This window comes from Panthera uncia, assembly GCF_023721935.1.
Source record: "Panthera uncia isolate 11264 chromosome A1 unlocalized genomic scaffold, Puncia_PCG_1.0 HiC_scaffold_17, whole genome shotgun sequence".
Lineage (NCBI taxonomy): Eukaryota > Metazoa > Chordata > Mammalia > Carnivora > Felidae > Panthera > Panthera uncia.
Genome location: NW_026057577.1, coordinates 49,777,896 through 49,801,710, shown reverse-complemented (window position 1 = coordinate 49,801,710; position 23,815 = coordinate 49,777,896).

Genomic DNA, 23,815 nt, shown 5'->3' with positions numbered 1-23,815 from the left:
ACCTCCACACTGTTTTCCAGAGTGGCTGCACCAATTTGCATTCCCACCAACAGTGCAAGAGGGTTCCCGTTTCTCCACATTCTCTCCAGCATCTATAGTCTCCTGATTTGTTCATTTCAGCCACTCTGACTGGCGTGAGGTGGTATCTGAGTGTGGTTTGGATTTGTATTTCCCTGGTGAGGAGCGATGTGGAGCATCTTTTCATGTGCCTGTTGGCCATTTGGATGTCTTCTTTAGAGAAGTGTCTATTCGTGTTTTCTGCCTATTTCTTCACTGGATTATTTGTTTTTCGGGTGTGGAGTTTGTTGAGCTCTTTATAGATTTTGGATACTAGCCCTTTGTCCGATATGTCATTCGCAAATATCTTTTCCCATTCTGTTGGTTGTCTTTTAGTTTTGTTGATTGTTTCCTTTGCTGTGCAGAAGCTCTTTATCTTCATGAGGTCCCAATAGTTCATTTTTGCTTTTAATTCCCTTGCCTTTGGGGATGTGTCAAGTAAGAAATTGCTGCGGCTGAGGTCAGAGAAGTTTTTTCCTGATTTCTCCTCTAGGGTTTTGACGGTTTCCTGTCTCACATTCAGGTCCTTTGTCCATTTTGAGTTTATTTTTGTGAATGGTGTAAGAAAGTGGTCTAGTTTCATCCTTCTGCATGTTGCTGTCCAGTTCTCCCAGCACCATTTGTTAAAGAGACTGTCTTTTTTCCACTGGATATTCTTTCCTGCTCTGTCAAAGATTAGTTGGCCATACTTTTGTGGGTCTACTTCTGGGGTTTCTATCCCTCAGAAATACAAGCAATTATCAGGGAATACTATGAAAAATTATATGCCAACAAACTGCACAACCTGGAAGAAATGGACAAATTCCTAAGGACCCATGCACTTCCAAAACTCAAACAGAAAGAAATAGAAAACTTGAACAGACCCATAACCAGCGAAGAAATTGAATCAGCTATCAAAAATCTCCCAACAAATAAGAGTCCAGGAGGGGTGGCTTCCCTGGGGAATTCTACCAGACATTTAAAGCAGAGATAATACCTATCCTTCTCAAGCTGTTCCAAAAAATAGAAAGGGAAGGAAAACTTCCAGACTCATTCTATGAAGCCAGCATTACTTTGATTCCTAAACCAGACAGAAACCTAGCAAAAAAAGAGAACTACAGGCCAATATCCCTGATGAGTATGGATGCAAAAATTCTCAATAAGATACTAGCAAATAGAATTCAACGGCATATAAAAAAAATTATACGCCATGATCAAGTGGAATTCATTCCTGGGTTGCAGGGCTGGTTCAACATTCGCAAATCAATCAATGTGATCCATCACACTAATAAAAGATAAGAACCATACGATCCTGTCAATCAATGCAGAAATAGCATTTGACAAAATTCAGCATCGTTTCTTAATAAAAACCCTCAAGAAAGTCAGGATAGAAGGAACATACTTAAACATCATAAAAGCCATTTATGAAAAGCCCACAGCTAATATCATCCTCAGTGGGGAAAAACTGAGAGCTTTCCTCCTGAGATCAGGAACACGACAGGGATGTCCACTCTCACCACTGTTGTTTAACATAGTGTTGGAAGTTCTAGCATCAGCAATCACACAACAAAAGGAAATCAAAGGCATCAAAATTGGCAATGATGATGTAAAGCTTTCACTTTTTGCATATGACATGATATTATACATGGAAAACCCAATAGACTCCACCAAAAGTCTGCTAGAACTGATACATGAATTCAGCAAAGTCGCAGGATACAAAATCAATGTACAGAAATCAGTTGCATTCTTACACACTAATAATGAACCAACAGAAAGACAAATAAAGAAACTGATCCCATTCACAATTGAACCAAGAAGCATAAAATACCTAGGAATAAACCTAACCAAAGATGTAAAAGATCTGTATGCTGAAAACTATAGAAAGCTTATGAAAGAAATTGAAGAAGACATAAAGAAATGGAAAAACATTCCATGCTCGTGGAGTGGAAGAATAAATATTGTTAAAATGTCAATACTACCCAAAGCTATCTACACATTCAATGCAATCCCAATCAAAATTGCACCAGCATTCTTCTTGAAGCTAGAACAAGCAATCCTAATATTTGTGTGGAACCACAAAAGACCCCAAATAGCCAAAGTAATTTTGAAGAAGACCAAAGCAGGAGGTCTAAATTCCAGACTTTAGCCTCTACTACAAAGCTGTAATCATCAAGACAGCATGGTATTGGCACAGAAACAGACACATAGACCAACGGAATAACCTCTCTTTTCTAAGCAGACTACAGCCTACAGCAGAAAGTTTTTGCTTGGCTGCTAATCTATGAACGAATCTTGTATTTTCAAAGGTTTGTAAAGAAAAACAAAGAATAATATGCAGCAAAGACCTGCAGGGCCCTCAAACTTTAAAATATTTACTACCTGGGTATACCTAGGTGGCTTTGTCAGTTGAGCATATGACTTCAGCTCAGGTCATGATCTCACGGTTCATGGGTTCAAGCCCCATGTCAGGCTTTGCACTGACAGCACAGAGACTGCTTTAGATTCTCTATCTCCCTCTCTCTCTGTCCCTCCCTCTCTCTCTCAAAAATAAATTTAAAAATTAAAATTAATTAATTAATTAATTATCATCTGGCCTTCTACAGAATAAATTTACCAAGTTCTACTCAGGAAGCATTCTCAGTCTAGTGAGACAAACTAGTAAGTACTACAATAAGTGCTCCATAAGGAACAGAAAATATCTGGAGAGGGAACAACAGACTAAAAATCTTGCTGAGGACAGGCGGGAGAAAGTCATAGAAGGCCTTGCAGTAGTGGTTATATTTGAACTAGGACACATGTATTGTAGAGTAGGTAAGATCTCAACAGCCTGAGAAGATAAAGGGGTATGCACAAAGAAAAAAACAAAATAAAAAAAAACTAGGATGGTATATTTCAGGAATTGTGGTTAACTGAGTGTGTTTGATTATAGGGTGTCTATGTGTCTAGAAGGTAGCATGAGGAAAGGAAAAAGTAATGGCCTAAAACGAATGTGGAAAGAGACATTATATGAAGGGCTTTAGATGCTCTACTACAGGTTAGAACTTTTACTTGAAAGTAAAAGATTATCACCAAAGATTTTTAACTAGGAGAATGACACAATTAGATTAGAGATTCCAAACAATTAATTCAAGAGATAGTAGAAACCTAAATTATATAAAAGAAACACTGGGTTGGGACCAAGATGGAATAGGAGGAGCCAGCTTCAACCTTCTGCTTGAAACAGCTAAAAAGAACTAGACAAGATACATGAAACTAGGTTTTCAGACACTGGAAGAGGCAGTGTCAGACTCTGACTCCTGAAAGAAAGGGTAGAAATGAAGGGAACCTTGATTACCCAGATTCCTGCATGGAGAGAGGTTCTAAGTTTCAGAATAGGAGGGGGAGGGGAATAAAGTGTATAATAAGGATAAAAATCAATCAACAGAAACACAGTGAGAAATGGCAGAGATTACAGAATTGTTAAACAAGTATCTTGAAAGTGATAACTATAATCCAAATGCCCAAATGTCAAAGTAGAGGAATATTTGAGCATGTTAAATAGAGATATAAAATATATTTTTAGAACACCTAAATCGAACTCCTAGAAACAACAACAAAAATACAATGCCTAAAATGAAAAATAAACTGGATAGAATTACAGAATATTAGACACTACTGAAAAAAGGATCAATGAACCCAAAAACATAGTAATAGAAACTATCCAAAATGACACACAGAGAGGAAAAAAAAAGCCCCCCCCAAAAAAACCTGAAATGAGTATTAGTGATCTGTGGGATGCATTGAGTCCCTGAAGAAAGAAACAGAAGTTGGACAAAAGACAATTTTGAATAAATAATCGAGAAAAATTTTCAAAGATGCTTATAAACAATAAACACACAGATTCAAAGAGATACATGAACCACAAGCACAAGAAACATACATGTAATGAAACCAAGGTTCATCATAAACTAACTGGTTATGATAAATACATCATAAATACAAAATCATAAAAGTGAAGGGAGGGGAAACATTACATACAAGGAAACAAAGACAAGAATGGCAGCAGGATTTTCCTTGGAAAAAATGTAAGGCAGAAGGCATTGAGCACATTTTTGAAAGACTGAAAGAAAAGACAAACTGTCTATGTAGACTTTCATACCCAGGTAAAATATCTTTCCCAAACCAAGATTAAATACAAACTTATTCAGAACATACAGAAGCTGAAGAATTCAGAGCCAGCAGACCTGTACTACTTACATCAAAGTCTCCGAAATGCTAACTGACCTATAACAACAGCAAGTAGAAGAATGACTACCCAAAAAAAAGAGGTATGTGGGGGAGGAAAGTGAGGGAGATATTACAAAGGAGCATGTAGAAACTTCTGAGGACAAAGGGTATTTTCATTACCCTTATTATGGCAATGGTTTGAAAACTTCTCCAGTTACAGACTTCAGATTTATATGGTTTATTGCCAGTGAATTACACATATCAGTAAGTCCAAAAAAAAAAAATGATGATGATCAGGGTTCAGATGCAATGGCAGAAATTCATCTAGGAGATAAGAACAACAGACAAGTGGACAAAGGATTAAGACCAGAGTTAGAAGGGTGACTTTGAGAATGAAGAGAATTAATAAATATGAGCTTCCCTTCTGAGGTTGAATGAACCATTGTGCAATGGGGTATACGGTGTGACTATCAACAGCATTAAGAAAGATAGAAATGTCTGAGGAGTAAGATAATAATTTGAGTTGTAAACATGTCCTTTGAGGCATCTGATAACAAGGTGAGGAAACAGTTGCAAATATAGTGCTTAATTTCAGAAGAGAGATCTTGGTTGCAGATCCTGACTTTGGAATTAGAAGCATATACAGTAGAAAACTGAGGCTATGGGAGTAAGTGAGAAAGCCCATGGAGAGTCCTTAGATTAAGAAAGAAAAAGAGAAAGTGCAGCTTTGGGGAAGATCAATATTAAGGAACGCGCAGTAGGCTTTGTTCTCTGAAAGTCTCCATCCTCTTTCTTTTTATAATTTTATACTCTACTCTCAATTTTCCAATCGGGTCAGATGAAAATAAACCAGCATCTTCAGCAACCAGAGATTCATTTCTCTCCAGGGACTGACAGGATGTGCATTTACAATGTCGACTCTATCTTGGATCCAATCAAGAACTATTTCATTAGGTTCTCAAATATATTTATACACTTTGTATTTATACAAAACACATACCTAACCCTTTTCAGGGGATACATGGTCCCTACATTTTGCTATGCTTGATAAGAAATAGTAGGCAACTGGGACAGGCAGGAATGCAAGGAGGAGTGGAGCAAGTCTTGGAAGATAGTTCCTTCACCTTGGAAAATGTATCTCTATTTCCCATCACGGTGTATTTAAATGATATTTTAAGCAATTAAAAAAATCATTATGCTTATCCTGAAAAAGAAAAACAAAGCTGAAGGCATCACAATCCTGTACTTCAAAATGTATTACAAAGCTATAATCCTCAGCACAGTATGGTACTGGCACAAAAACAGACACTCAGATCAATGAAACAGAAGAGAGAACCCAGAAATGGACCCACAAACATATGGCCAACTAATCTTTGACAAAGCAGGAAAGAACATCCAGTGGAATAAAGACAGTCTCCTCAGCAAGTGGTGCTGGGAAAACTGGACAGCAACATGCAGAAGAATGAACCTGGACCACTACTGTCTTACATGATACGCAAAAATAAAGTGGATCAAAGACCTAAACGTAAGACAGGAAGCCATCAAAATCCTCGAGGAGAAAGCAGGCAAAAACCTCTTTCACCTCGACCACAGCAACTTCTTACTCAACACACCTCCGGAGGCAAGGGAAACAAAAGAAAAATTTAACCTCATCAAAATAAAAAGCTTCTACACAGCAAAGGAAACAATTAGCAAAACTGAAAGGCAACCGACAGAATGGGAGAAGATATTTGCAAATGACCTATCAGATAAAGGGTTAATATATAAAATCTGTAAAGAACTTACTAAACCCAACACCCAAAAAACAAATAATCCAGTGAAGAAATGAGCAAAAGACATGAATAGACACTTCTCCAAAGAAGATATCCAGATGGCCAACCGACACATGAAAAGATGCTCAACATCACTCATCATCAGGGAAATAAAAATCAAAACTACAATGAGATACCACCTCACACCTGTCAGAATAGCTAACATTAACAACTCAGGAAACAAGGATGTTGGCAAGGATGTTGGCAAGGATGTGGAGAAAGAGGATCTCTTTTGCACTGCTGGTGGGAATGCAACTGGCGCAGGTACTCTGGGAAACAGTATGGAGGTTCCTCAAAAAATTAAAAATAGAACTACCCTACGACCCAGCAATTGCACTACTAGATATTTATCCAAGGGATAAAGGTGTGCTGTTTCAAAGGGACACATGCACCCCCATGTTTATAGCAGCACTATCAACAATAGCCAAAGTATGGAAAGAGCCCAAACGTCCATTGACGGATGAATGGATAAAGAAGATGTCATTTATATATACAATGGAGTATTACTTGGCAGTCAAAAAGAAAGAAATATTGCCATTTGCAACTACATGGATAGAACTAGAGGGTATTATGCTAGTAAAATTAAGTAAGTCAGAGAAAGACAGTTACATTCGACTTCACTCATATGAAAAATTTAAGATACAAAAGAGATGAACATAAGGGAAGAGAAGCAAAAATAATATAAAAACAGGGAGCAGGACAAAACATAAGAGACTCTTAAATAGAGAGAACAAACAGAAGGTTGCTGGAGGGATTATGGAAAGGAGGATGGTCTAAATGGGTAAGGGGCATTGAGGAAGATACTTGTTGGGATGAACCACTGGAATCTACTCCTGAAATCATTCTTGCACCATATGCTAACTAACTTGGATGTAAATTAAATAAAAATTTTTAAAAAATCATTATGCTTAATTCTCCTTAAGATAACAGAAAAAGAATATTTCACTTTCAATTTCTCACTGTGCTTACCAAGAAAAAACAAGAGGAGGGGAGGTTTAACTGTAAGCTGTCCTTTATTGACAAAGCAGACAGAGATGCTCTGACTTCAGGTAAAATACAACACCCAGGGCTACCACCATTTCCTTCCCTGTCCACCCCAGCCTCTGCTGCTCTCTGTGCTTAGAGAAAATAAAAACTGTTCATATAACCTAAGCTATGTGAACTATTCACTGCTGTGAAGCTCACAAGTGGCACTGATGGGGAACAGCAAACATATCAGAACCTGTTCACTGCCCCTAAGGGCAGAAATTCAGAAATTTCTGTTATGATTTCTAAAAAAAAAAAAAAACAAAACAAAAAAAAAAAAACTGAAGATCCAAAGCATCTTTATTATTTTCTCAGTTTAAATAATCCAAACCTCACAGCCCTGGAAACTTCAAAAAGTAGTGGAATATAAAATAAGGAGCTATGGAAGAAAGATTCTTCCCTGGATATCCTTCCAAGCCAAGGAGCATCGAGGCAGTATTTTGACTTGGCAGAAAAAAGGATGGCAGTCAGACAAGGCTGCCTCTTGCTCTCTGATGTTTCATTTGACCTTTTATTTTTTTTTCCACCTTCCATATGCAGACCACATCCACTCATGAAACTCTAACTGAAACTCATCAAACGGACTCTCCTGCGGATATGAAGATGGAACCAGGTACTGCATAAGACTGAAAGTTTTGTTTTTCTGTTTGGATTCTTGAGTCATTCCCTGGACCACAAACTATCCCTACTCTCTGGTCAACTGAGAAATCCAAGTGTTTCCAGCATGGATACAGGCAGAGATGACAACACCAAAGCTTCAAATCGATGGAAGAGATAAAGAATTCTAAATTTCACTATGCAGATATATAGATAGGGCCCTCCTAAGGACTTCCTTCTACAGAAAGATAAGCTAGTTGTTCTCCAGGAATTCCATTTGTGATTGTTGTTACTGGTCTTCCAGGGGCTGTTGACTGTAATTTTTCAGGTCACAGAACACATGGCATGGTAAAACCATCATCCTGATAAGAGGATGTGCTACTTGCTAACATACGCAGATAGTAACATCATTTACTTTGTTTTTCATCATCTGAGATATCCTGTATCCAAGAAAAACAATTTAACTGAATATCTGGAGGACAAAGGTAGAACTAAAGAGCAAATTAAGGACAATTAGAATACCAAGTCCAAACCCGAACGCAGATGGAGTAAGTTAGCCTCTAGTCTCTTGAAGATGTGTTGGTCAGGGACTTAATATATTCATCAAATCTATTATCTGGCAGGCTTTTTTGAGTTTTGAAAAATTTAACAGCTTCCTTTCATTGCCTCTGCCATTAAGTTTTCTTTCTCATGTGTCCTTTTGCTTACTTGTAGCTTTCATCTATTTCAAAAGAATTAACAGTATTTGGACCTCCTACACAATGATCCTCAAAGAGATTGTGCACTGAGTTTAGTTAAAAATACAATATGAGAGGTAAAGAAATGTGTTGAGAATAACTATTTTAGGAATAGTAACATGTAATCCAAAAGAATGGAATTACTCAAATGAGGCACCCCCTGGGGAAATAAATGACAATAACCCATGAAAAGTAATTAAAACATTCCTGGGATACTCCAAAGTAGCCAGAAGAATTTAATTACAAACTTCATAGTTACATTATGAAGATTTATACCAAGGCTAGAAGCAAGAAGTGTCCAAGCCTGGAAGGACTTAATCACAGAGCATCTTCATTACGTCTCTCTCAGGAAACCACTGGTCTCTTCTCTCACAGAATTGTTTGTCACTGTTTCTGAAGAGCAGTCACACCGACTATTTCTGTTGCCCTGTGAAGCTCACAAGTGGCACTGATGGGGAACAGCAAAGATATCAGAACCAGACCTTTGGCGAGAAAAGTTAATAGGAACATCCACGTCTAGAATGGTCAGCAGTCATCACCCCACCAATCAAAGTAAACAACAACAAAGCACACTCTGTCCAGTGTTACTTGTAAGGTGGGCAACTTCTAACACAATGGCATTTAGGATTCTCCGTGAGACCTCGTTTGTCCTAGAATAACTCACCTCCTACTAACTTGAGTTCTGTTTAAGTTCAAGCCTAAGATTTGGGTCATTAGAAACAAGAGTAGATTAAGCAACAGAGACAGGGATATTGTTTTCGAAAGGCTTCTTTTGCAATATAGGCACTACTTAGGAGCAGACAAGATGAGTCTTATCCTACTATCTCAAGATTATGAGGATGCTTATGGTTATAAGGAAAAAAAACACACACTCAATTAGAAACTAGAAAATCAATTAGAGTTTTCAATCAATTAGAAAATGCATGGTCTCGGGGCGTCTGGGTGGCTCAGTCGGTTGAGCCTCCAACTTCAGCTCAGGTCACGATCTCACAGTCCGTGAGTTCGAGCCCTGCGTCGGGCTCTGGGCTGATGGCTCAGAGCCTGGAGCCTGCTTCCGATTCTGCGTCTCCCTCTCTCTCTGCCCCTCCCCCGTTCATGCTCTGTCTCTCTCTGTCTCAAAAATAAATAAACGTTAAAAAATTTTTTAAAAAATGCATGGTCTCACATATAAAGAAGTACAAATATAGGGAAGCTCTAGACACACACTGTGGTGTATTAAGAAATATATTTGGTCTTGTGTCCCTCGTTGCTGGCAAAAAGCTCCTAAAACACTCAAGGCTTCCTGAGTGATCAGGGCATCTTTTGTTACTCATTATGAGCCCTGTTCTATCACATTTGGGGTTTATGCTAATGAGGTGACCTGGCCCTGGGGGGGGGGGGGGTGGGAAGGGGGGCAAATAGCCCTATGATGGGGCTGGTCACCAGAAAGACGAAGTGACAAGAGGATTAGAACTTTCAGCCCTACCTACAAGCCTCCAGAAAAGGATAGAGGGATAGAGATCAAGCTCTAAAGAAACTCATGAATGATATAAATTCTTGAACAACCTCTCCTCCCATACCTTGGCCTATGTATCTCTTCCATTTATGTGTTCCAAAACTGACTGTTTTATAATAAACCCATAATAGTAAGTAAAGTGTTTTTCTGAGTTCTCAGTGGGGAAGGTCATCCAAAAGACATGACCTCCAAATGACCCATGAGCTGGAGCCAGACACTTGGAGCCTCCTCACCCCTCCCCCTGTCCTTGGGATGTGGGTTCCATTTGCCTTCCTCCTTCCAGAGGCTACTCCAAGGACAGAGCCTTGAGATGGTGATGTGGTGTTAAAGTTACCTACATGTGACTAGACCTGGTACAGCCTCTTGATAAACTTCTAAGATTTACTAGGCAGGTGCGGGCATCCATTCATCTCGCTGCCACCCAAGACAAGCCCTGTAGGTAAGTTCCCTGTGCTTATTAGAACTACCACCTACCAATGTGGAATGGCCTGACCCTTTCTTAGGTCTCTCCTGCCCTCTGTATACAGGGGTCTGTTTCAGATTACTCCAAGAAAGTTCCTGAGAAGGTTGGGAACCAACAGTCCCATTACACAATTCAACAAATGACTGAACTGGACGACAGGGTTGTGGGAATCCCCTGACTTATAGCCAGGTGGCGAGAAGTAATGGTGGTCTGGGATTTGTGACTGGCATCCAAAGTGGAGGCAATTTTATGGGACAGAGCCCCCAACCTGTGTGGTCTGTGATAAGTCCCAGTGGTTAGTGTCTGAATTCAACTGAATTATAGAACACCTAGTTGTAAGTTAAGAGTTGGAGAAATGACTGCGTGAGAGAAATCCTCCACATATTTGGTGTCAGAAGCACTGTGAGTAGAAACGGACTATAATACATACCAAGGTAGGTTCTAGTTGAGGGCTTAGCAACTACAGCCCACAGACCAAATCTGGCCTATTTATTTTGCCTTTTTTTTTGTAAATAAAGTTTTATTAGAACATAGCCTTGGCCATTCATGTAAGTATTGTCTATGGCCATTTTCGTTCAGCAATAGGAGGGGTGAGTAGTTATAACACACACCATAGGCCAGAAAGCCTAAAATATTTGTTATCTGGCCCTATGGTAAACAGGTGTCTGACCTCTGCTCTATCTCTACCTTCTTATAATTCTCTAGGATCTGCTCTCTTCCAGGTATTGATTCTATGCTCAGACTCTGCCTACCTAGGTCAAAAGGTAGATATTCCAGGTATCATACCCAAGTATGACAATGTTCCCAAGCAGAAAGAAAGCCACATTTTCCTTCTATCCTTTGTAAGGATAAGAAAGCTTTTACTCCCACAGAACACTTGTTTTCATGTAGCATTGCCCTAAACCTATCACAAGCCATGCTAGAACCAATCACTGGCAAGCAAACTGAAACCACCAATCAGAATCCAGTCTATGGGAGTGGGGATGGGACAGCCCCTCCTGAAGGGCGTGGCCATGGGGGAGATGGTGGATGTCTAAACCAAATCAGGACTCTCTGGGGACAGAGGGTGGCAAGGAGAATGAATGTGGGCTAATACTTAAGGGATGAATTAGACGAAAGGTAGAGGAACTGAGTTTGACCCGGATAACCACAGAGGAGAATACTAACAGGAATGATACAGGAGGACATGAAGAAAATCCTAGAGAGGAACTAGTGAGGAAAGACCTGTCACCCATATTGAGGTTTTCTACAACTAGCCTCACCACGATCCAAAACAATGAATGCCTTAGTGTTCACATGGCTCTACTATAAAAATGTGAGTTATCCGCTCCCTGGAAGAGGGCAAGAAGAGAAGAACCAACAGTGCGGTTCTCCTGGGAGAAAAGTCTCTGAAGTATTTCTCTGACCATTTTTGCTTAATTACTATAAGGCACTTAAATGTGATGTAAGTCTTCGGTGCAGGCCCAAATAACTTCTAAAAACCATTGTTGGAAAAGGGTTTATACGGCATCCTTTCCAACCACCACTAATCGATAATTACTTGTTATGTGCAATGTGTTAAAAGAGAAAACTGTAATAGCATAAACAATTTAGATATGCAGTGCATGTGTTTCCCTTCACAGGAAGACTCTTCAAAATCTCAATATGAGAAAATAGTTTTTATACATTTCCTATGTATATCTCCTTTCTGATACGTGAGAGTACATGACAAATGATTTAAGTAAAGACAGTCTGGACAGACTAAAGTATAGTCTTTCAGTTGAAAAATTTAGGGGCGCCTGGGTGGCGCAGTCGGTTAAGCGTCCGACTTCAGCCAGGTCACGATCTCGCGGTCCGTGAGTTCGAGCCCCGCGTCAGGCTCTGGGCTGATGGCTCGGAGCCTGGAGCCTGTTTCCGATTCTGTGTCTCCCTCTCTCTCTGCCCCTCCCCCGTTCATGCTCTGTCTCTCTCTGTCCCAAAAATAAATAAAAAACGTTGAAAAAAAATAAAAACAAAAAAAAGAAAAATTTAATGGATTTAGACCCTCAGTGACATGCATATGTGATACAACCATTCAGTACTCAAACATACACTGTTGTATCTTATTAATAGTTTCACTTATATGTTCCTTGACATGTTGTATGTCCCCACCCCCACAGGGTAGGTACTTTGTTTCCTCCTGATAACCCTTGCCCATAATAGGTGTTCACTATAAACTCAGTAAAGAGCTCTACCTTTTTAGCAACCCACTGTTTTAAAGTGACTTGTGGTCTAAAAATTTTACTGCTTGAATGTCAAGTCAATGCTTCCCATTAAAACAAATGTTGGGGCACCTAGGTGTTTCAGTGGATTGGGCATCCGACTTTGGCTCAGGTCATGATATCACAATTCATGAGTTCTAGCCCTGCATCGGGCTCTGGGCTGACAGCTCAGAGCCTGAAGCCTGCTTCAGATTCTGTGTCTCCCTCTCTCTCTGTCCCTTCTGCCCCTCATGCTCACTTGCACGCGCTCTCTCTCAAAAATAAATAAACATTTTAAAAATGTTTTTAAAATAAAACAAACGTTAAAGATAGTAGTTAGGTCTTTAGTGCGTGAAAGATTCTTTAACAAATAAACAACTAACATAGTTTACCTTCACCACAAAAGGCAACAGAAAACCATACTAATAGAAGACTGCAATGATTGCTTTAGAAATCTGTGATTTCAAATCATCACGGGGGCCCTTGGAAAGTAAAAACATGCAGTAGTCATGGCAAGGAGTTACTCCAAAAGTGAAATCACTGCGACCAGAGAACACAGATCCTAACCCAAAATGCCATCCTATTTCAAAATCAACAGTAGCCAAAAAATTCCTTATCTGGTTTTTTGAGTGTCAGCACACACTGAAAAATGAAAACAGCACACAAGCCATTTTAATACTGTTACCAGTTCAAATAAATTAATATTTTCATTTTCATGACTCATTTGCAAAGAAAATATTCCCACGCCAGTTGCCCTGGAGAAAGGGAAATATGTCATGAGATGGAGGGGTGGGGCATGAAGCAAGATGAGGAACGCTATATGATTTACCAACGAAAGAGGACAATGTTTCTCAAGGTATTGCTATACCTGTTAAAATATATCAAGTATAGGGGCGTCTGGGTGGCTTGTCGGTTAAGCATCAAACTTCGGCTCAGGTCACAATCTCACAGTTCATGGGTTTGAGCCCCACTCAGGCTCTGTGCTGACAGCTCAGAGCCTGGAGCCCGCTTCAGATTCTCTCCCTCTCTCTCCGCCCCACCCCCCACTCGCACTCTGTCTCTCTCTCTTGCTCTCAAAACTAAATAAAACATTAAAAAAAAGTAAAATATGTCAAGTATAGGTACTTGAGTTCACAGTGGTTTTAGGCCTTATTTCTAAAGCTTTTTGTTAAAAGAAAGCTCTCCATTCTTCTCTTCTCCTTGCTCAGGTACTTATTATAGATACAGAAACGGTTTTAACAGTCCATCCTGGGCCTCTGTTTAGCAACTCATAACTAATCCTTAGAGTAAAATTCAAGTCATTATCCTTGCCTGCTCCCTGCAGCTTGTTCTATAATTAGCATAATTAGTCAAAGGTGGCTAAATGGGGAAATCCTATCATTTGCTTCTCAGGAACATGCCCTGGGATGCCTCACCAGTGTTTTTCACTAATGGAGAGAGCAAAGACTGGGTAAACTTTTGACTCAATTGAACTCAAAGCAGAGAGTTCATTTCCAATATTCAAATTACTTACACTTTAAGACTACTTCAGAACTGACTCCATATTCACCAATATGTTTACTTAAATCACACAAAACAAAATTACTGCTTAGGTGATATTTTATCTAAGTCTGAATTCTTCATAATCAGATTTGGGGCAATAAATAAAGTGGTGATTATTTGAAGCCTAAAGGATATATTGTCTTATAAAAGTGATGCCTGCTCACCAAGCATCAATAACAGAGAATTAAAAAAATCACTTCAATGTCGCAAATTACCAGAGATGTTTGATAGACAACTTTCTACACATCTCTTTATGAATATGGATAAATAAAAGGTGAGTAGATAAACTTATGGATAGGTAGATATTTATGGGTCATTAAAATGCATCTGTATTATATACTCTATTTTGGAATAAAAAGCTTGAGTTTAATTTTAGTTGAATTTAACAGATGAAATAGTGAAATTAAAGAAATAGCTAAATCTTAGACAGATTCTTCCAATGTTAAAAATATAACATATAAAACCTTTAAGAAATAAGAACAATTTTCTTAGGGGGAGCCTGGCTGACTTAGTAAAGCATGTGACTCCTGATCTCAGGGTTGTGAGATCAGTGTGAGACCAACACTGGGTGTACAGATTACTTAAAAAATAAAACCTTTGACAAAGCAGGAAAGAATATTCAGTGGAATAAAGACAGTCTCTTCAGCAAGTGGTGCTGGGAAAACTGGACAGCAACATGCAGAAGAATGAACCTGGACCACTTTCTTACACCATACACAAAAATAAACTCAAAGTGGATGAAAGACCTCAATGTAAGACAGGAAGCCATCAAAACCCTCGAGGAGAAAGCAGGAAAAAACCTCTTTGATCTTGCCCGCAGCAACTTCTTACTCAACACGTCTCTGGAGGCAAGGGAAACAAAAGCAAAAAAATGAACTACTGGGACCTCATCAAAATAAAAAGCTTCTACACAGCAAAGGAAACAATCAGCAAAACTAAAAGGCAACTGACAGAATGGGAGAAGATATTTGCAAATGACCTATCAGATAAAGGGTTAGTATCCAAAATCTATAAAGAACTTATCAAACTCAACACCCAAAAAACAAATAACCCAGTGAAGAAATGGGCAAAAGACATGAATAGACACTTCTCCAAGGAAGACATCCAGATGGCCAACTGACACATGAAAAAATGCTCAACATCACTCATCATCAGGGAAATACAAATCAAAACCACAATGAGATACCACCTCACACCTGTCAGAATGGCTAACATTAACTCAGGCAACAACAAATGTTGGCAAGGATGTGGAGAAAGAGGATCTCTTTTACATTGTTGGTGGCAATGCAAGCTGGTGCAGCCACTCTGGAAAATAGTATGGAGGTTCCTCAAAAAACTAAAAATAGAACTACCCTATGACCCAGCAATTGCACTACTAGGCATTTATCCACAGGATACAGGTGTGCTGTTTCAAAGGGACACATGCACCCAATGTTTATAGCAGCACTATCAACAATAGCCAAAGTATGGAAAGAGCCCAGATGTCCATCGATGGATGAATGGATAAAGAAGATGTGGTATATGTATATATGTCTGTGTGTATATATATATATATATATATATATATATATATATATACATATACACACACACACACACACGCACAGACACGCACACACCACACACACTGGAGTATTACTCAGCAATCAAAAAGAATGAAATCTTGCCATTTGCAACTATGTGGATGGAACTGGAGGGTATTATGCTAAGTGAAATTAGTCAGAGAAAGACAAAAATCATATGACTTCACTCATATGAGGACTTTAAGAGACAAAACAGATGAACATAAGGGAAGGGAAACAAAAATAATATAAAAACAGGGAGGGGGACCAAACAAAAGAGACTCATAAATATGGAGAACAAACTGAGGGTTGCTGGAGGGGTTATGGAAGGGGGAATGGGCTAAATGGGTAAGGGGCACTAAGGAATCTACTCCTGAAATCCTTGTTTTACTATATGCTAACTAATTTGGATGTAAATTTTAAAATATAAAAAATAAAATAAAATAAAAAAGTAAAAATAAAATAAAATATGATTATACATTAAGAAATCTTTTAAGGAAAGAACAATTTTCTTTAACTTTAGGCAATATCCATGGATTCCCTATAGAAAATGTATTCATTTTACATTTCTTCCCATTTAACCCTCCTGCACATCCCTTTTGTTAGTTATATCATTTTACGTGCACAATGCCTGCAATATTTTAATAGTGTATTTATTTTGAGAGAGACAGAGACAGAGACAGGGTCCATGAGTGGGGGCAGGGCAGAGAGAAAGAGAGAAAGACAGAGTCCAAAGCAGGCTCCACCCTGCTAGCACAGAGCCTGATGTGGAACTCGAACCCATGAACCATAAGATCATGACCTGAGCCGAAGTCAAGAGCCAGACACTTAACTGACTGAGTCACCCAGGTGCCCCAATGCCTATAATATTTAGATTCAGCTCTACCATCAAAGTTCTCATAGTGGTTTCAAGTTTTAAAAGGATTCGAAGATGAATATCACTTCTTTTACAACATCTTTCCCATGTGCTCTTCATTTTGATTCACCTCTTGGTTGGCTGAATTTCATAGGAGGGTAGATTATTTAAAAGAACTCTATTTCTCTGAAGGAATTCATGTTGACAACGTCAGTCTGCTGCCTTTACACTTGAGAGACAATTTGGGCTGGTACACAACTTTTCACTCATATTTATTCCCATTAATCTGTCTACATAATATTCAGCTGTCTTATATTATTTATTGCTGCTGTGGGAAAGGTATTAGGGTTTAGGATGCTAAGAAAACATGAATATGTCCTATGATTTAAAAACATTTAAAACAGATGATTAACATTCAGATTGTTCCAAGAGGTCATCAACAGGATTTTATTTATTGAAGAGAATAGAAGGATAAGCAACATTTCCTTTGAGGACCTACCTTCCCCAAGTTATGCTTTCAGTTGTATACAAATATTTGTTTTGTGCCAACTATGTTACATATGTGCTACAAGTGATGAGAGTCTGGCAATGCCTAAGTTATTTTCTTACCTGTATAACAATATCTGTGACATAATGATAGTAACTGAGATAAAGCATAAGCTAGTTAGCACAAACCTCAAATTAATTCAATAGGTCAATAAAGTGTGTGTGTGTGTGTGTGTGTGCGCGCGCGCACGCGCGTATAGTGGTTTGGTGGTAAAAGCTTAACAACTAACTGGGGAGAGGGGTGCCTCATCATAATAGTTAATAATTTCCATAGGGTAAATACTCTCACCATGGGTGATTGCAAGCTACCAACATGATTTCACTACTGTGGGGGCTTGTAAGACATGGGCACAACCAGGGCCCTGTGGTGTTTACATGCACTTTAAGAAAAGAGAAAACGAAAACTAGGGTGAATGAGAGAGAACCTTTAGAGCTTGAAGTTTCCAAGGGAGTGAGATATGAGACAGCTGATTTCTCAAATATATACAGGATGAGAAAAGTCCTAGGAGTGGAGAAAAAAAAAAAAGGTATTAGTAAGGGATTATAACAAGGAGACCTGGGTAAAAAAATTGTTGATGACAAGACTTTTAGGCTGATTACTAAAGAATGAAGAGGTATTGCCAGCAAAACTTGGGGGAAGGTGTTCCAGGAACTGGAATCCAAGCCCCATGGGATGGGGAAAGTATGTTTTAAGAACTAAGAAAGGGATTTTTCTCATGCATTTACTGTGGGAATCAGATCAAGAGCCTGGAGCCACGGGGGTGCGTGCAACAACCAGGACCTTCACAGCTGTTTGTGGGCCCAGACCTGGCCCTGACTCCTGTCACTGGCCTGCACTGCTTGGTTTACCTGCAGCTGGTTCCTCCAGCTGCGCACCTGCACCCTGCTGGCCCAATTCTCAGCCCCGGGCTTCACTGCTGAAAACACCTGTGGGGAAACTCCGTAGGCAGAGGAGTACCCTCCAACAGCTGGAGCCCCGGCAGCTGCCGGTGCACTCAAGCCCTTGTGGTTGAGCCTGGTCCTCACCACTAACTGTATGTCTGCAACTGGCCCCTGCCACAACACAGGCACTTGTTTTGCCTCTGAGATCAAGAACAAGAGAAGGGTGCCCACTCTCACCACCCCTCATCAACATAGTACTAGAAGTCCTGGCCAAAACAGTCAGACAAGAAAAAGAAATAAAAGGCATCCAAAGAGGAAAGGAAGATATAAAATTGTGTCTGTTTGCTGATGACATGACCTTGTATATAGAAAATTCTGGACTCCACAAAAACAACTGTTAGAATAAACGAATTCAGGGAAGTTTTAGGATACAAAATAAACATACAAAAATCTGTTTTCTGGCTATTCTCTAACAATCATCTATCTAAAAAAGATATTTAAAAACCAACACCATTTGAAGAGAATCAAAAACTATAAAATACTTCGGAATACATGTAACAAAGGAAATGAATGATTTATACAATGAAAACTGTAAGACACTGATGAAAAAACTGAAGACAGAAGACAGAAAGATATTTTATGTTAATGAATCAGAGTTAATATGTTAAAATGTCCACATTATCCAAAGCCATCTACAGATTCAATGTAATCCCTATCAAAATCCCAATCTCATTTTTCAAAGAAAAACAATCCTAACATTCACATGATACCACAAAAGACCTCACATAGCCAAAGCAATCTTAAGAAGAACAAAGCTAGAAGCATCACATTTCCTTATTTCAGACTCTACTACAAAGCTACAATATGGTACTGGCATAAAAGTAGACACACAGACCAATGGAACAGAATTGAGAGCCCAGAAATTAACCTACACATATATGGTCAACTAATATGACAAGGGAATCAAGACTACTCAATGGGGTAAACATAAACTCTTCAATAAATGGTACTGGGAAAACTAGATATTCATGTGGTAAAGAATGAAAACAGACCCTATTTTATACCACTACAAAAATTGACTAAAAATGAATTAAGACTTGAAACCATAGAACTCCTAGAGGAAAACATAGGGAAGAAGCTCCTTGACATCAGTCTTGACAATGATTTTTTGAGTAAGAAAACAACAGCACAAGCAATAAAAGCAAACATCAACAAGAGGGGCTACCTAAAACTAGAAAGCTTCTGCACAACAAACAAAACAATCAATAAAATTAAAAGGCAACTTAGGAAAAATTATATGTAGACCAAATATATATCCAAACATAAAAGGAACTCATACAACTGAATAGCAACATATAGATAAAAATTAAAATCTAGTTTTTAAAAATGGGCAAAGGACTTAAAGAGACATTTTCCCAACAAGACATACAAATGGCCAACAAGTGTATGAAAAGGTGTTCAATATCACTAAGCCTCAGGGAAATGCATGTCAAAACCACAATGATGTATTACCACACGCCTGTTAGAATGGCTATTATCAAAAACACAAGACAAATGGCTACTGTTGTCATTTGCTATTAAATAAAATGATTTTTTAAATATTAACAAATGCTGGTGAATATATGGAGAAGAAGTAAACCGGGTACACTGCTGGTGGGAATGTGTATTGGTACAACTACTATGGAAAACAGTTCAGAGATTCCTCAAAAAATTAAAAATAGAACTTCGATATGATCGGCAAACCCTCTTTGGGGTATCTACCTGAAGGAAATGAAATCACTGTCTCAAAGAGATATGCACATCCCCATGTTCACTGCAGCATCATTCATAATAGCCAAGACATGGAAATAACCTATATGTCTATAGATAGAAGGATAGGTAAAGAAAATGTAATACAAACACACATGGACATATGCACACAGAGGAATATTATTCATCCAATAAGAAGAAGAAAATCTTGGGGCACCTGGATGGCTCAGTCAGTTGAGCATCTGACTTTGGTTTGGGTCATGATCTCACAGTTCACGGTTTCAAGCCCTGCATTGGGCTCTGTGCTGACAGCTCAGAGCCTGGAGTCTGCTTTGGAATCTGTGTCTCCCTTTCTCTCCGCCCCTCCCCCACTGGTGCTCTGTCTCTGTTTCTGTCTCTGTCTCTCTCTCTCTCTAAAAAATAAACATCAAAAAATTTTTAAAAAAGAAGAAAATCTTGCTATTTGTAGCAACATGAATGAACCATGAGACATTATGCTAAGTAAAATAAACCAGAGGAAGATAAATACTGTATGATCTCATTTATACAGAGAATCTTAAAATATCAAACTCATAGAAACAGCAGATTGATAGTTACCAGGGGGTGGGGAATATGCAACATACTGGTCATGGAGTACAAACTTGCACCTATAAAGCAAATTCCAGAGATCTAATGTACAGCTTGGTGACCACAATTAACAACACACTACTGCATACTTGAAAGCTGCTGTGAGGATAGATCTTAAATGCTCTCACCTTAACAAAAACAAAAAACAGTAGTTATGTGGCATGAAGAATGTGTGAACTAACTTTGTTGTGATAATTATTTCCCAATATATAAGTGTACCAAATCATCCCACTGTTCACCTTGAACTTATACAATGTTATATGTCAATTTTATCTCAACAAAGTAGGGGAGGGGGCAGATTTAGCAACAACAAAAAAGAGTAACTAAGAACTTATCCTGAGCCAAGAAGACAGAAGCACCACCTACCACCAGCGAAGCAGGCAGGGGCCAGATCCCGTGGTGCCTTGCACACCAACCACATTGAAGACCTTGTGTTCCATCCTAAATGCAATGAGAAGGCACTGCAAGATGTAAATAAGGGAATAAAAGTTTATTTGAAGTGTTAAAGGTCATTGTGGATACAGAGGACAAAGGCATGAGAATTGAAGAGCTGGTAGGAAGATGAAGAACAACTAGGAAGCTCAAGGCGGGAAACTGTAGAAGCACTTTCAGGACAAATGCGATTTGGGGGTGATCCAGGATGGGGCAGGCAAAGAGAGGGAGACAGAGATTGAAGATATGCGATGACCAAGAGCCACCAGGATGTGGGGAGTGAATGAGAGGCAGAAGTCACAGATGACTTTCAGTTTCTGGCTCATACCCATGGGCTGATACAAGTGCCACATACTGTCAAGGAGGAAAACTGGGAAGAACACCTGTGGGGAAAAGACTGAGGTATCAATGGTACACCTAAGTGAACGTTACAACATCCATTCATATATGTGGTTCTGGTCTTCAAGTGAGCTTGAGGCTGAATTTCTGGCCTTGTCTCTGTCTAGCTGGGACTTAAACCATGATGTAGATGAAAGTGCTTAGAGGGAAAGCATAAAGGAAGGCCAGAAAAGGGCCCAAGACTGAGTCCTGTGGTTCCAACAATTAATGGGTGCTAAGAAACGGAGATACCTTCAAAGAGCCTGAGAAAGAGCTGCCAGAGGAGAAGGAAGAATTCCAAAGCACGTGATATCATGAAAATCAAGAGATAACATTTTTCAGAGAGGGAACAGTTGACCACTGAGAGGTCACAGAAGATGGGTAAAATGTCCAATGGATTTAGCAATTTGGGAAGTCATTGGTAACTTCAGTAAAAATTGTTTCTGGGAAGGGATTGGGGTACAATCCAGGCGTCAGTGGCTTGGACAGAGAATCATTCTACCACATGATTCCTCTATTTTTGAATGTAAAATCAGGCCACTAAGATGGTCTGGATTTCTTGAGGATTTATTCAATTACATGATTCAAAGGGCCATATGTGATACCCACCATAAAGACATAGGAATTTACCTTCTCAGGGCAGACTATAGTCCTGATGCAGATTTGGACATCCTGCAGAGAAGAACCAATTATAATTTCAACAACAGTGCAGAAATGAATAATGAATCATCTCTGGAGACAAAAGTCGAGTAGTGTTCTCAGGGATCCTTTCACAATGGGTGATATGTGCAGACAAGAGTTGGATAGAGAAAAGAAGTCAGTTAAGAAATAAGACAGCATTGCCTTCCCTTTCCCAGTTGAGCAGCACTAGAAAACACTGGATCTAAGTTAGTCCAAGAAAGGTACAGGGGTTCTCATTTGTTGGTTCTGTGGTAATGATGATGGATTTTGTTGTTTTGTTATTGTTGTCATTACTTGCTATTAGATACAATGATGTTTTAAAACTAAGTCCATATGGAACTGTGGCATAGGAAAAACCTATTGTTTTCCATCCAAAGTATTGGTGTCATACTTCTAGGCAAACATTTTAAGGTTTATTTACTTTTGAGAGAGACAGAGAGAGAAAGAGACAGAGAGAGAGAGAGAGAGAGGGAGACAGAGGATCACAGGCAGACTCTGCATTGTCAGCACAGAGCCCAATGTGGGGCTTGAACCCACAAACCATGAAATCATGACCTGAGACAAAACCAAGAGTCAGATGCTTAACTGACTGAGCCACCCAGGTGCTTCATCGAGGCAAACATTTTAAAAGATACATGTGATATGCTCCCAAGTTCTTCACATCAAAAAGCTAAAGGTTAAACAAATTAAGACTCTCCTCAAAGTGAATGATTTGCATCCTACTATGACTAAGAACTACTGTTAGTTAACTTCAGGCATTCCTACTCTGGTTTCTTTAAAAGACCATTTGGCAGACTGGAATATTTTTTCTTGAGTTTGAATATTTGCTTAAAATAGGTATTTCATAATCTATTTTTTTTCTGTCCAGTTGAATGTACAACTTTAAAATCTTTAATTTTCACTAACTAGAAAAACTAAGACAAAAAGATGTTCTTACAAAATTTAAATAAGTATTTTTTAAATAAAAACGTGTATTAGCACCCTAATTATACATTTTCCCACACTGCACTGCACATGTAATAAATTTTCTTACAGTACCATTATCATGGAAATTTAGAGCTGAGAAATTTACAAGTTGAGAAAAACCTTAGAAATCACCTTAGTCAACTAATAGTCACAGAAAATAAACCTATCTGCATAACATTACTTCCTGAAGTCTGCACAGTGTTCAGTTTCAAATTTCGAACCAGAGACATATGGCAAATATCAGAAATGACCTTTTGTCTTTTTGGGAAAAAAAAGGATTCAAATGCTGTGTTGTGAAAATTTCTCCTCTGGGGATACAAGAGCTCTAAGGTAGAGTCCCATCCTTAACATACATATTAACCAGATGGTAATAAACGAGAAAAGAGAGGTGAGTGGGGGCAAAAGGGAAGATGAGTCCAACAGTCTTTGCTATAATCCAGGCATGAAGAGAATAGGGTCAACATCTGGGGTGCTGGCGGTCAGACACAAAAATGAGATGAGGGGAAGACAGAGAATGGAGGAGTCAATGGCATGGGGCTCTGATTGATGGCTGTGCATGTTAAGGATGGGAGGGGAAGGAAAACAAAAGCAGAAAGAAGTTTTCAGCTGCAGTGAGACTGGAGGCACACTGAAGGAAACAGGAAAATCTAGAGTGGGACTTTAGAGAAAGATGAGCACAGTTTTAGATGCACTCGAGTGGAATATGCATAGGACCGCCAAGTTATCAGAGAGGGAAATGAAATTAGAGCTCAGGAGAGAAGTTGGGCCCAGAGAGGGAGATACATAAGACTCTCTGTAAATGAGATGGTCACATCAACAATGGATAAACAGGATGGGGGCAGGAACGAAGAGGAAAGAGGGCACAAGTTTCCTTCTGATGCAGCTAAGTGAACCCATTACCTTAACGGGCAGCAAACAGAAGTCGATTAGACATAAAAGATCCCTTATCGAAGAAGTATAGGCTCATCTCTTCTTCACTACACACATACAAACACTTCAAGCCC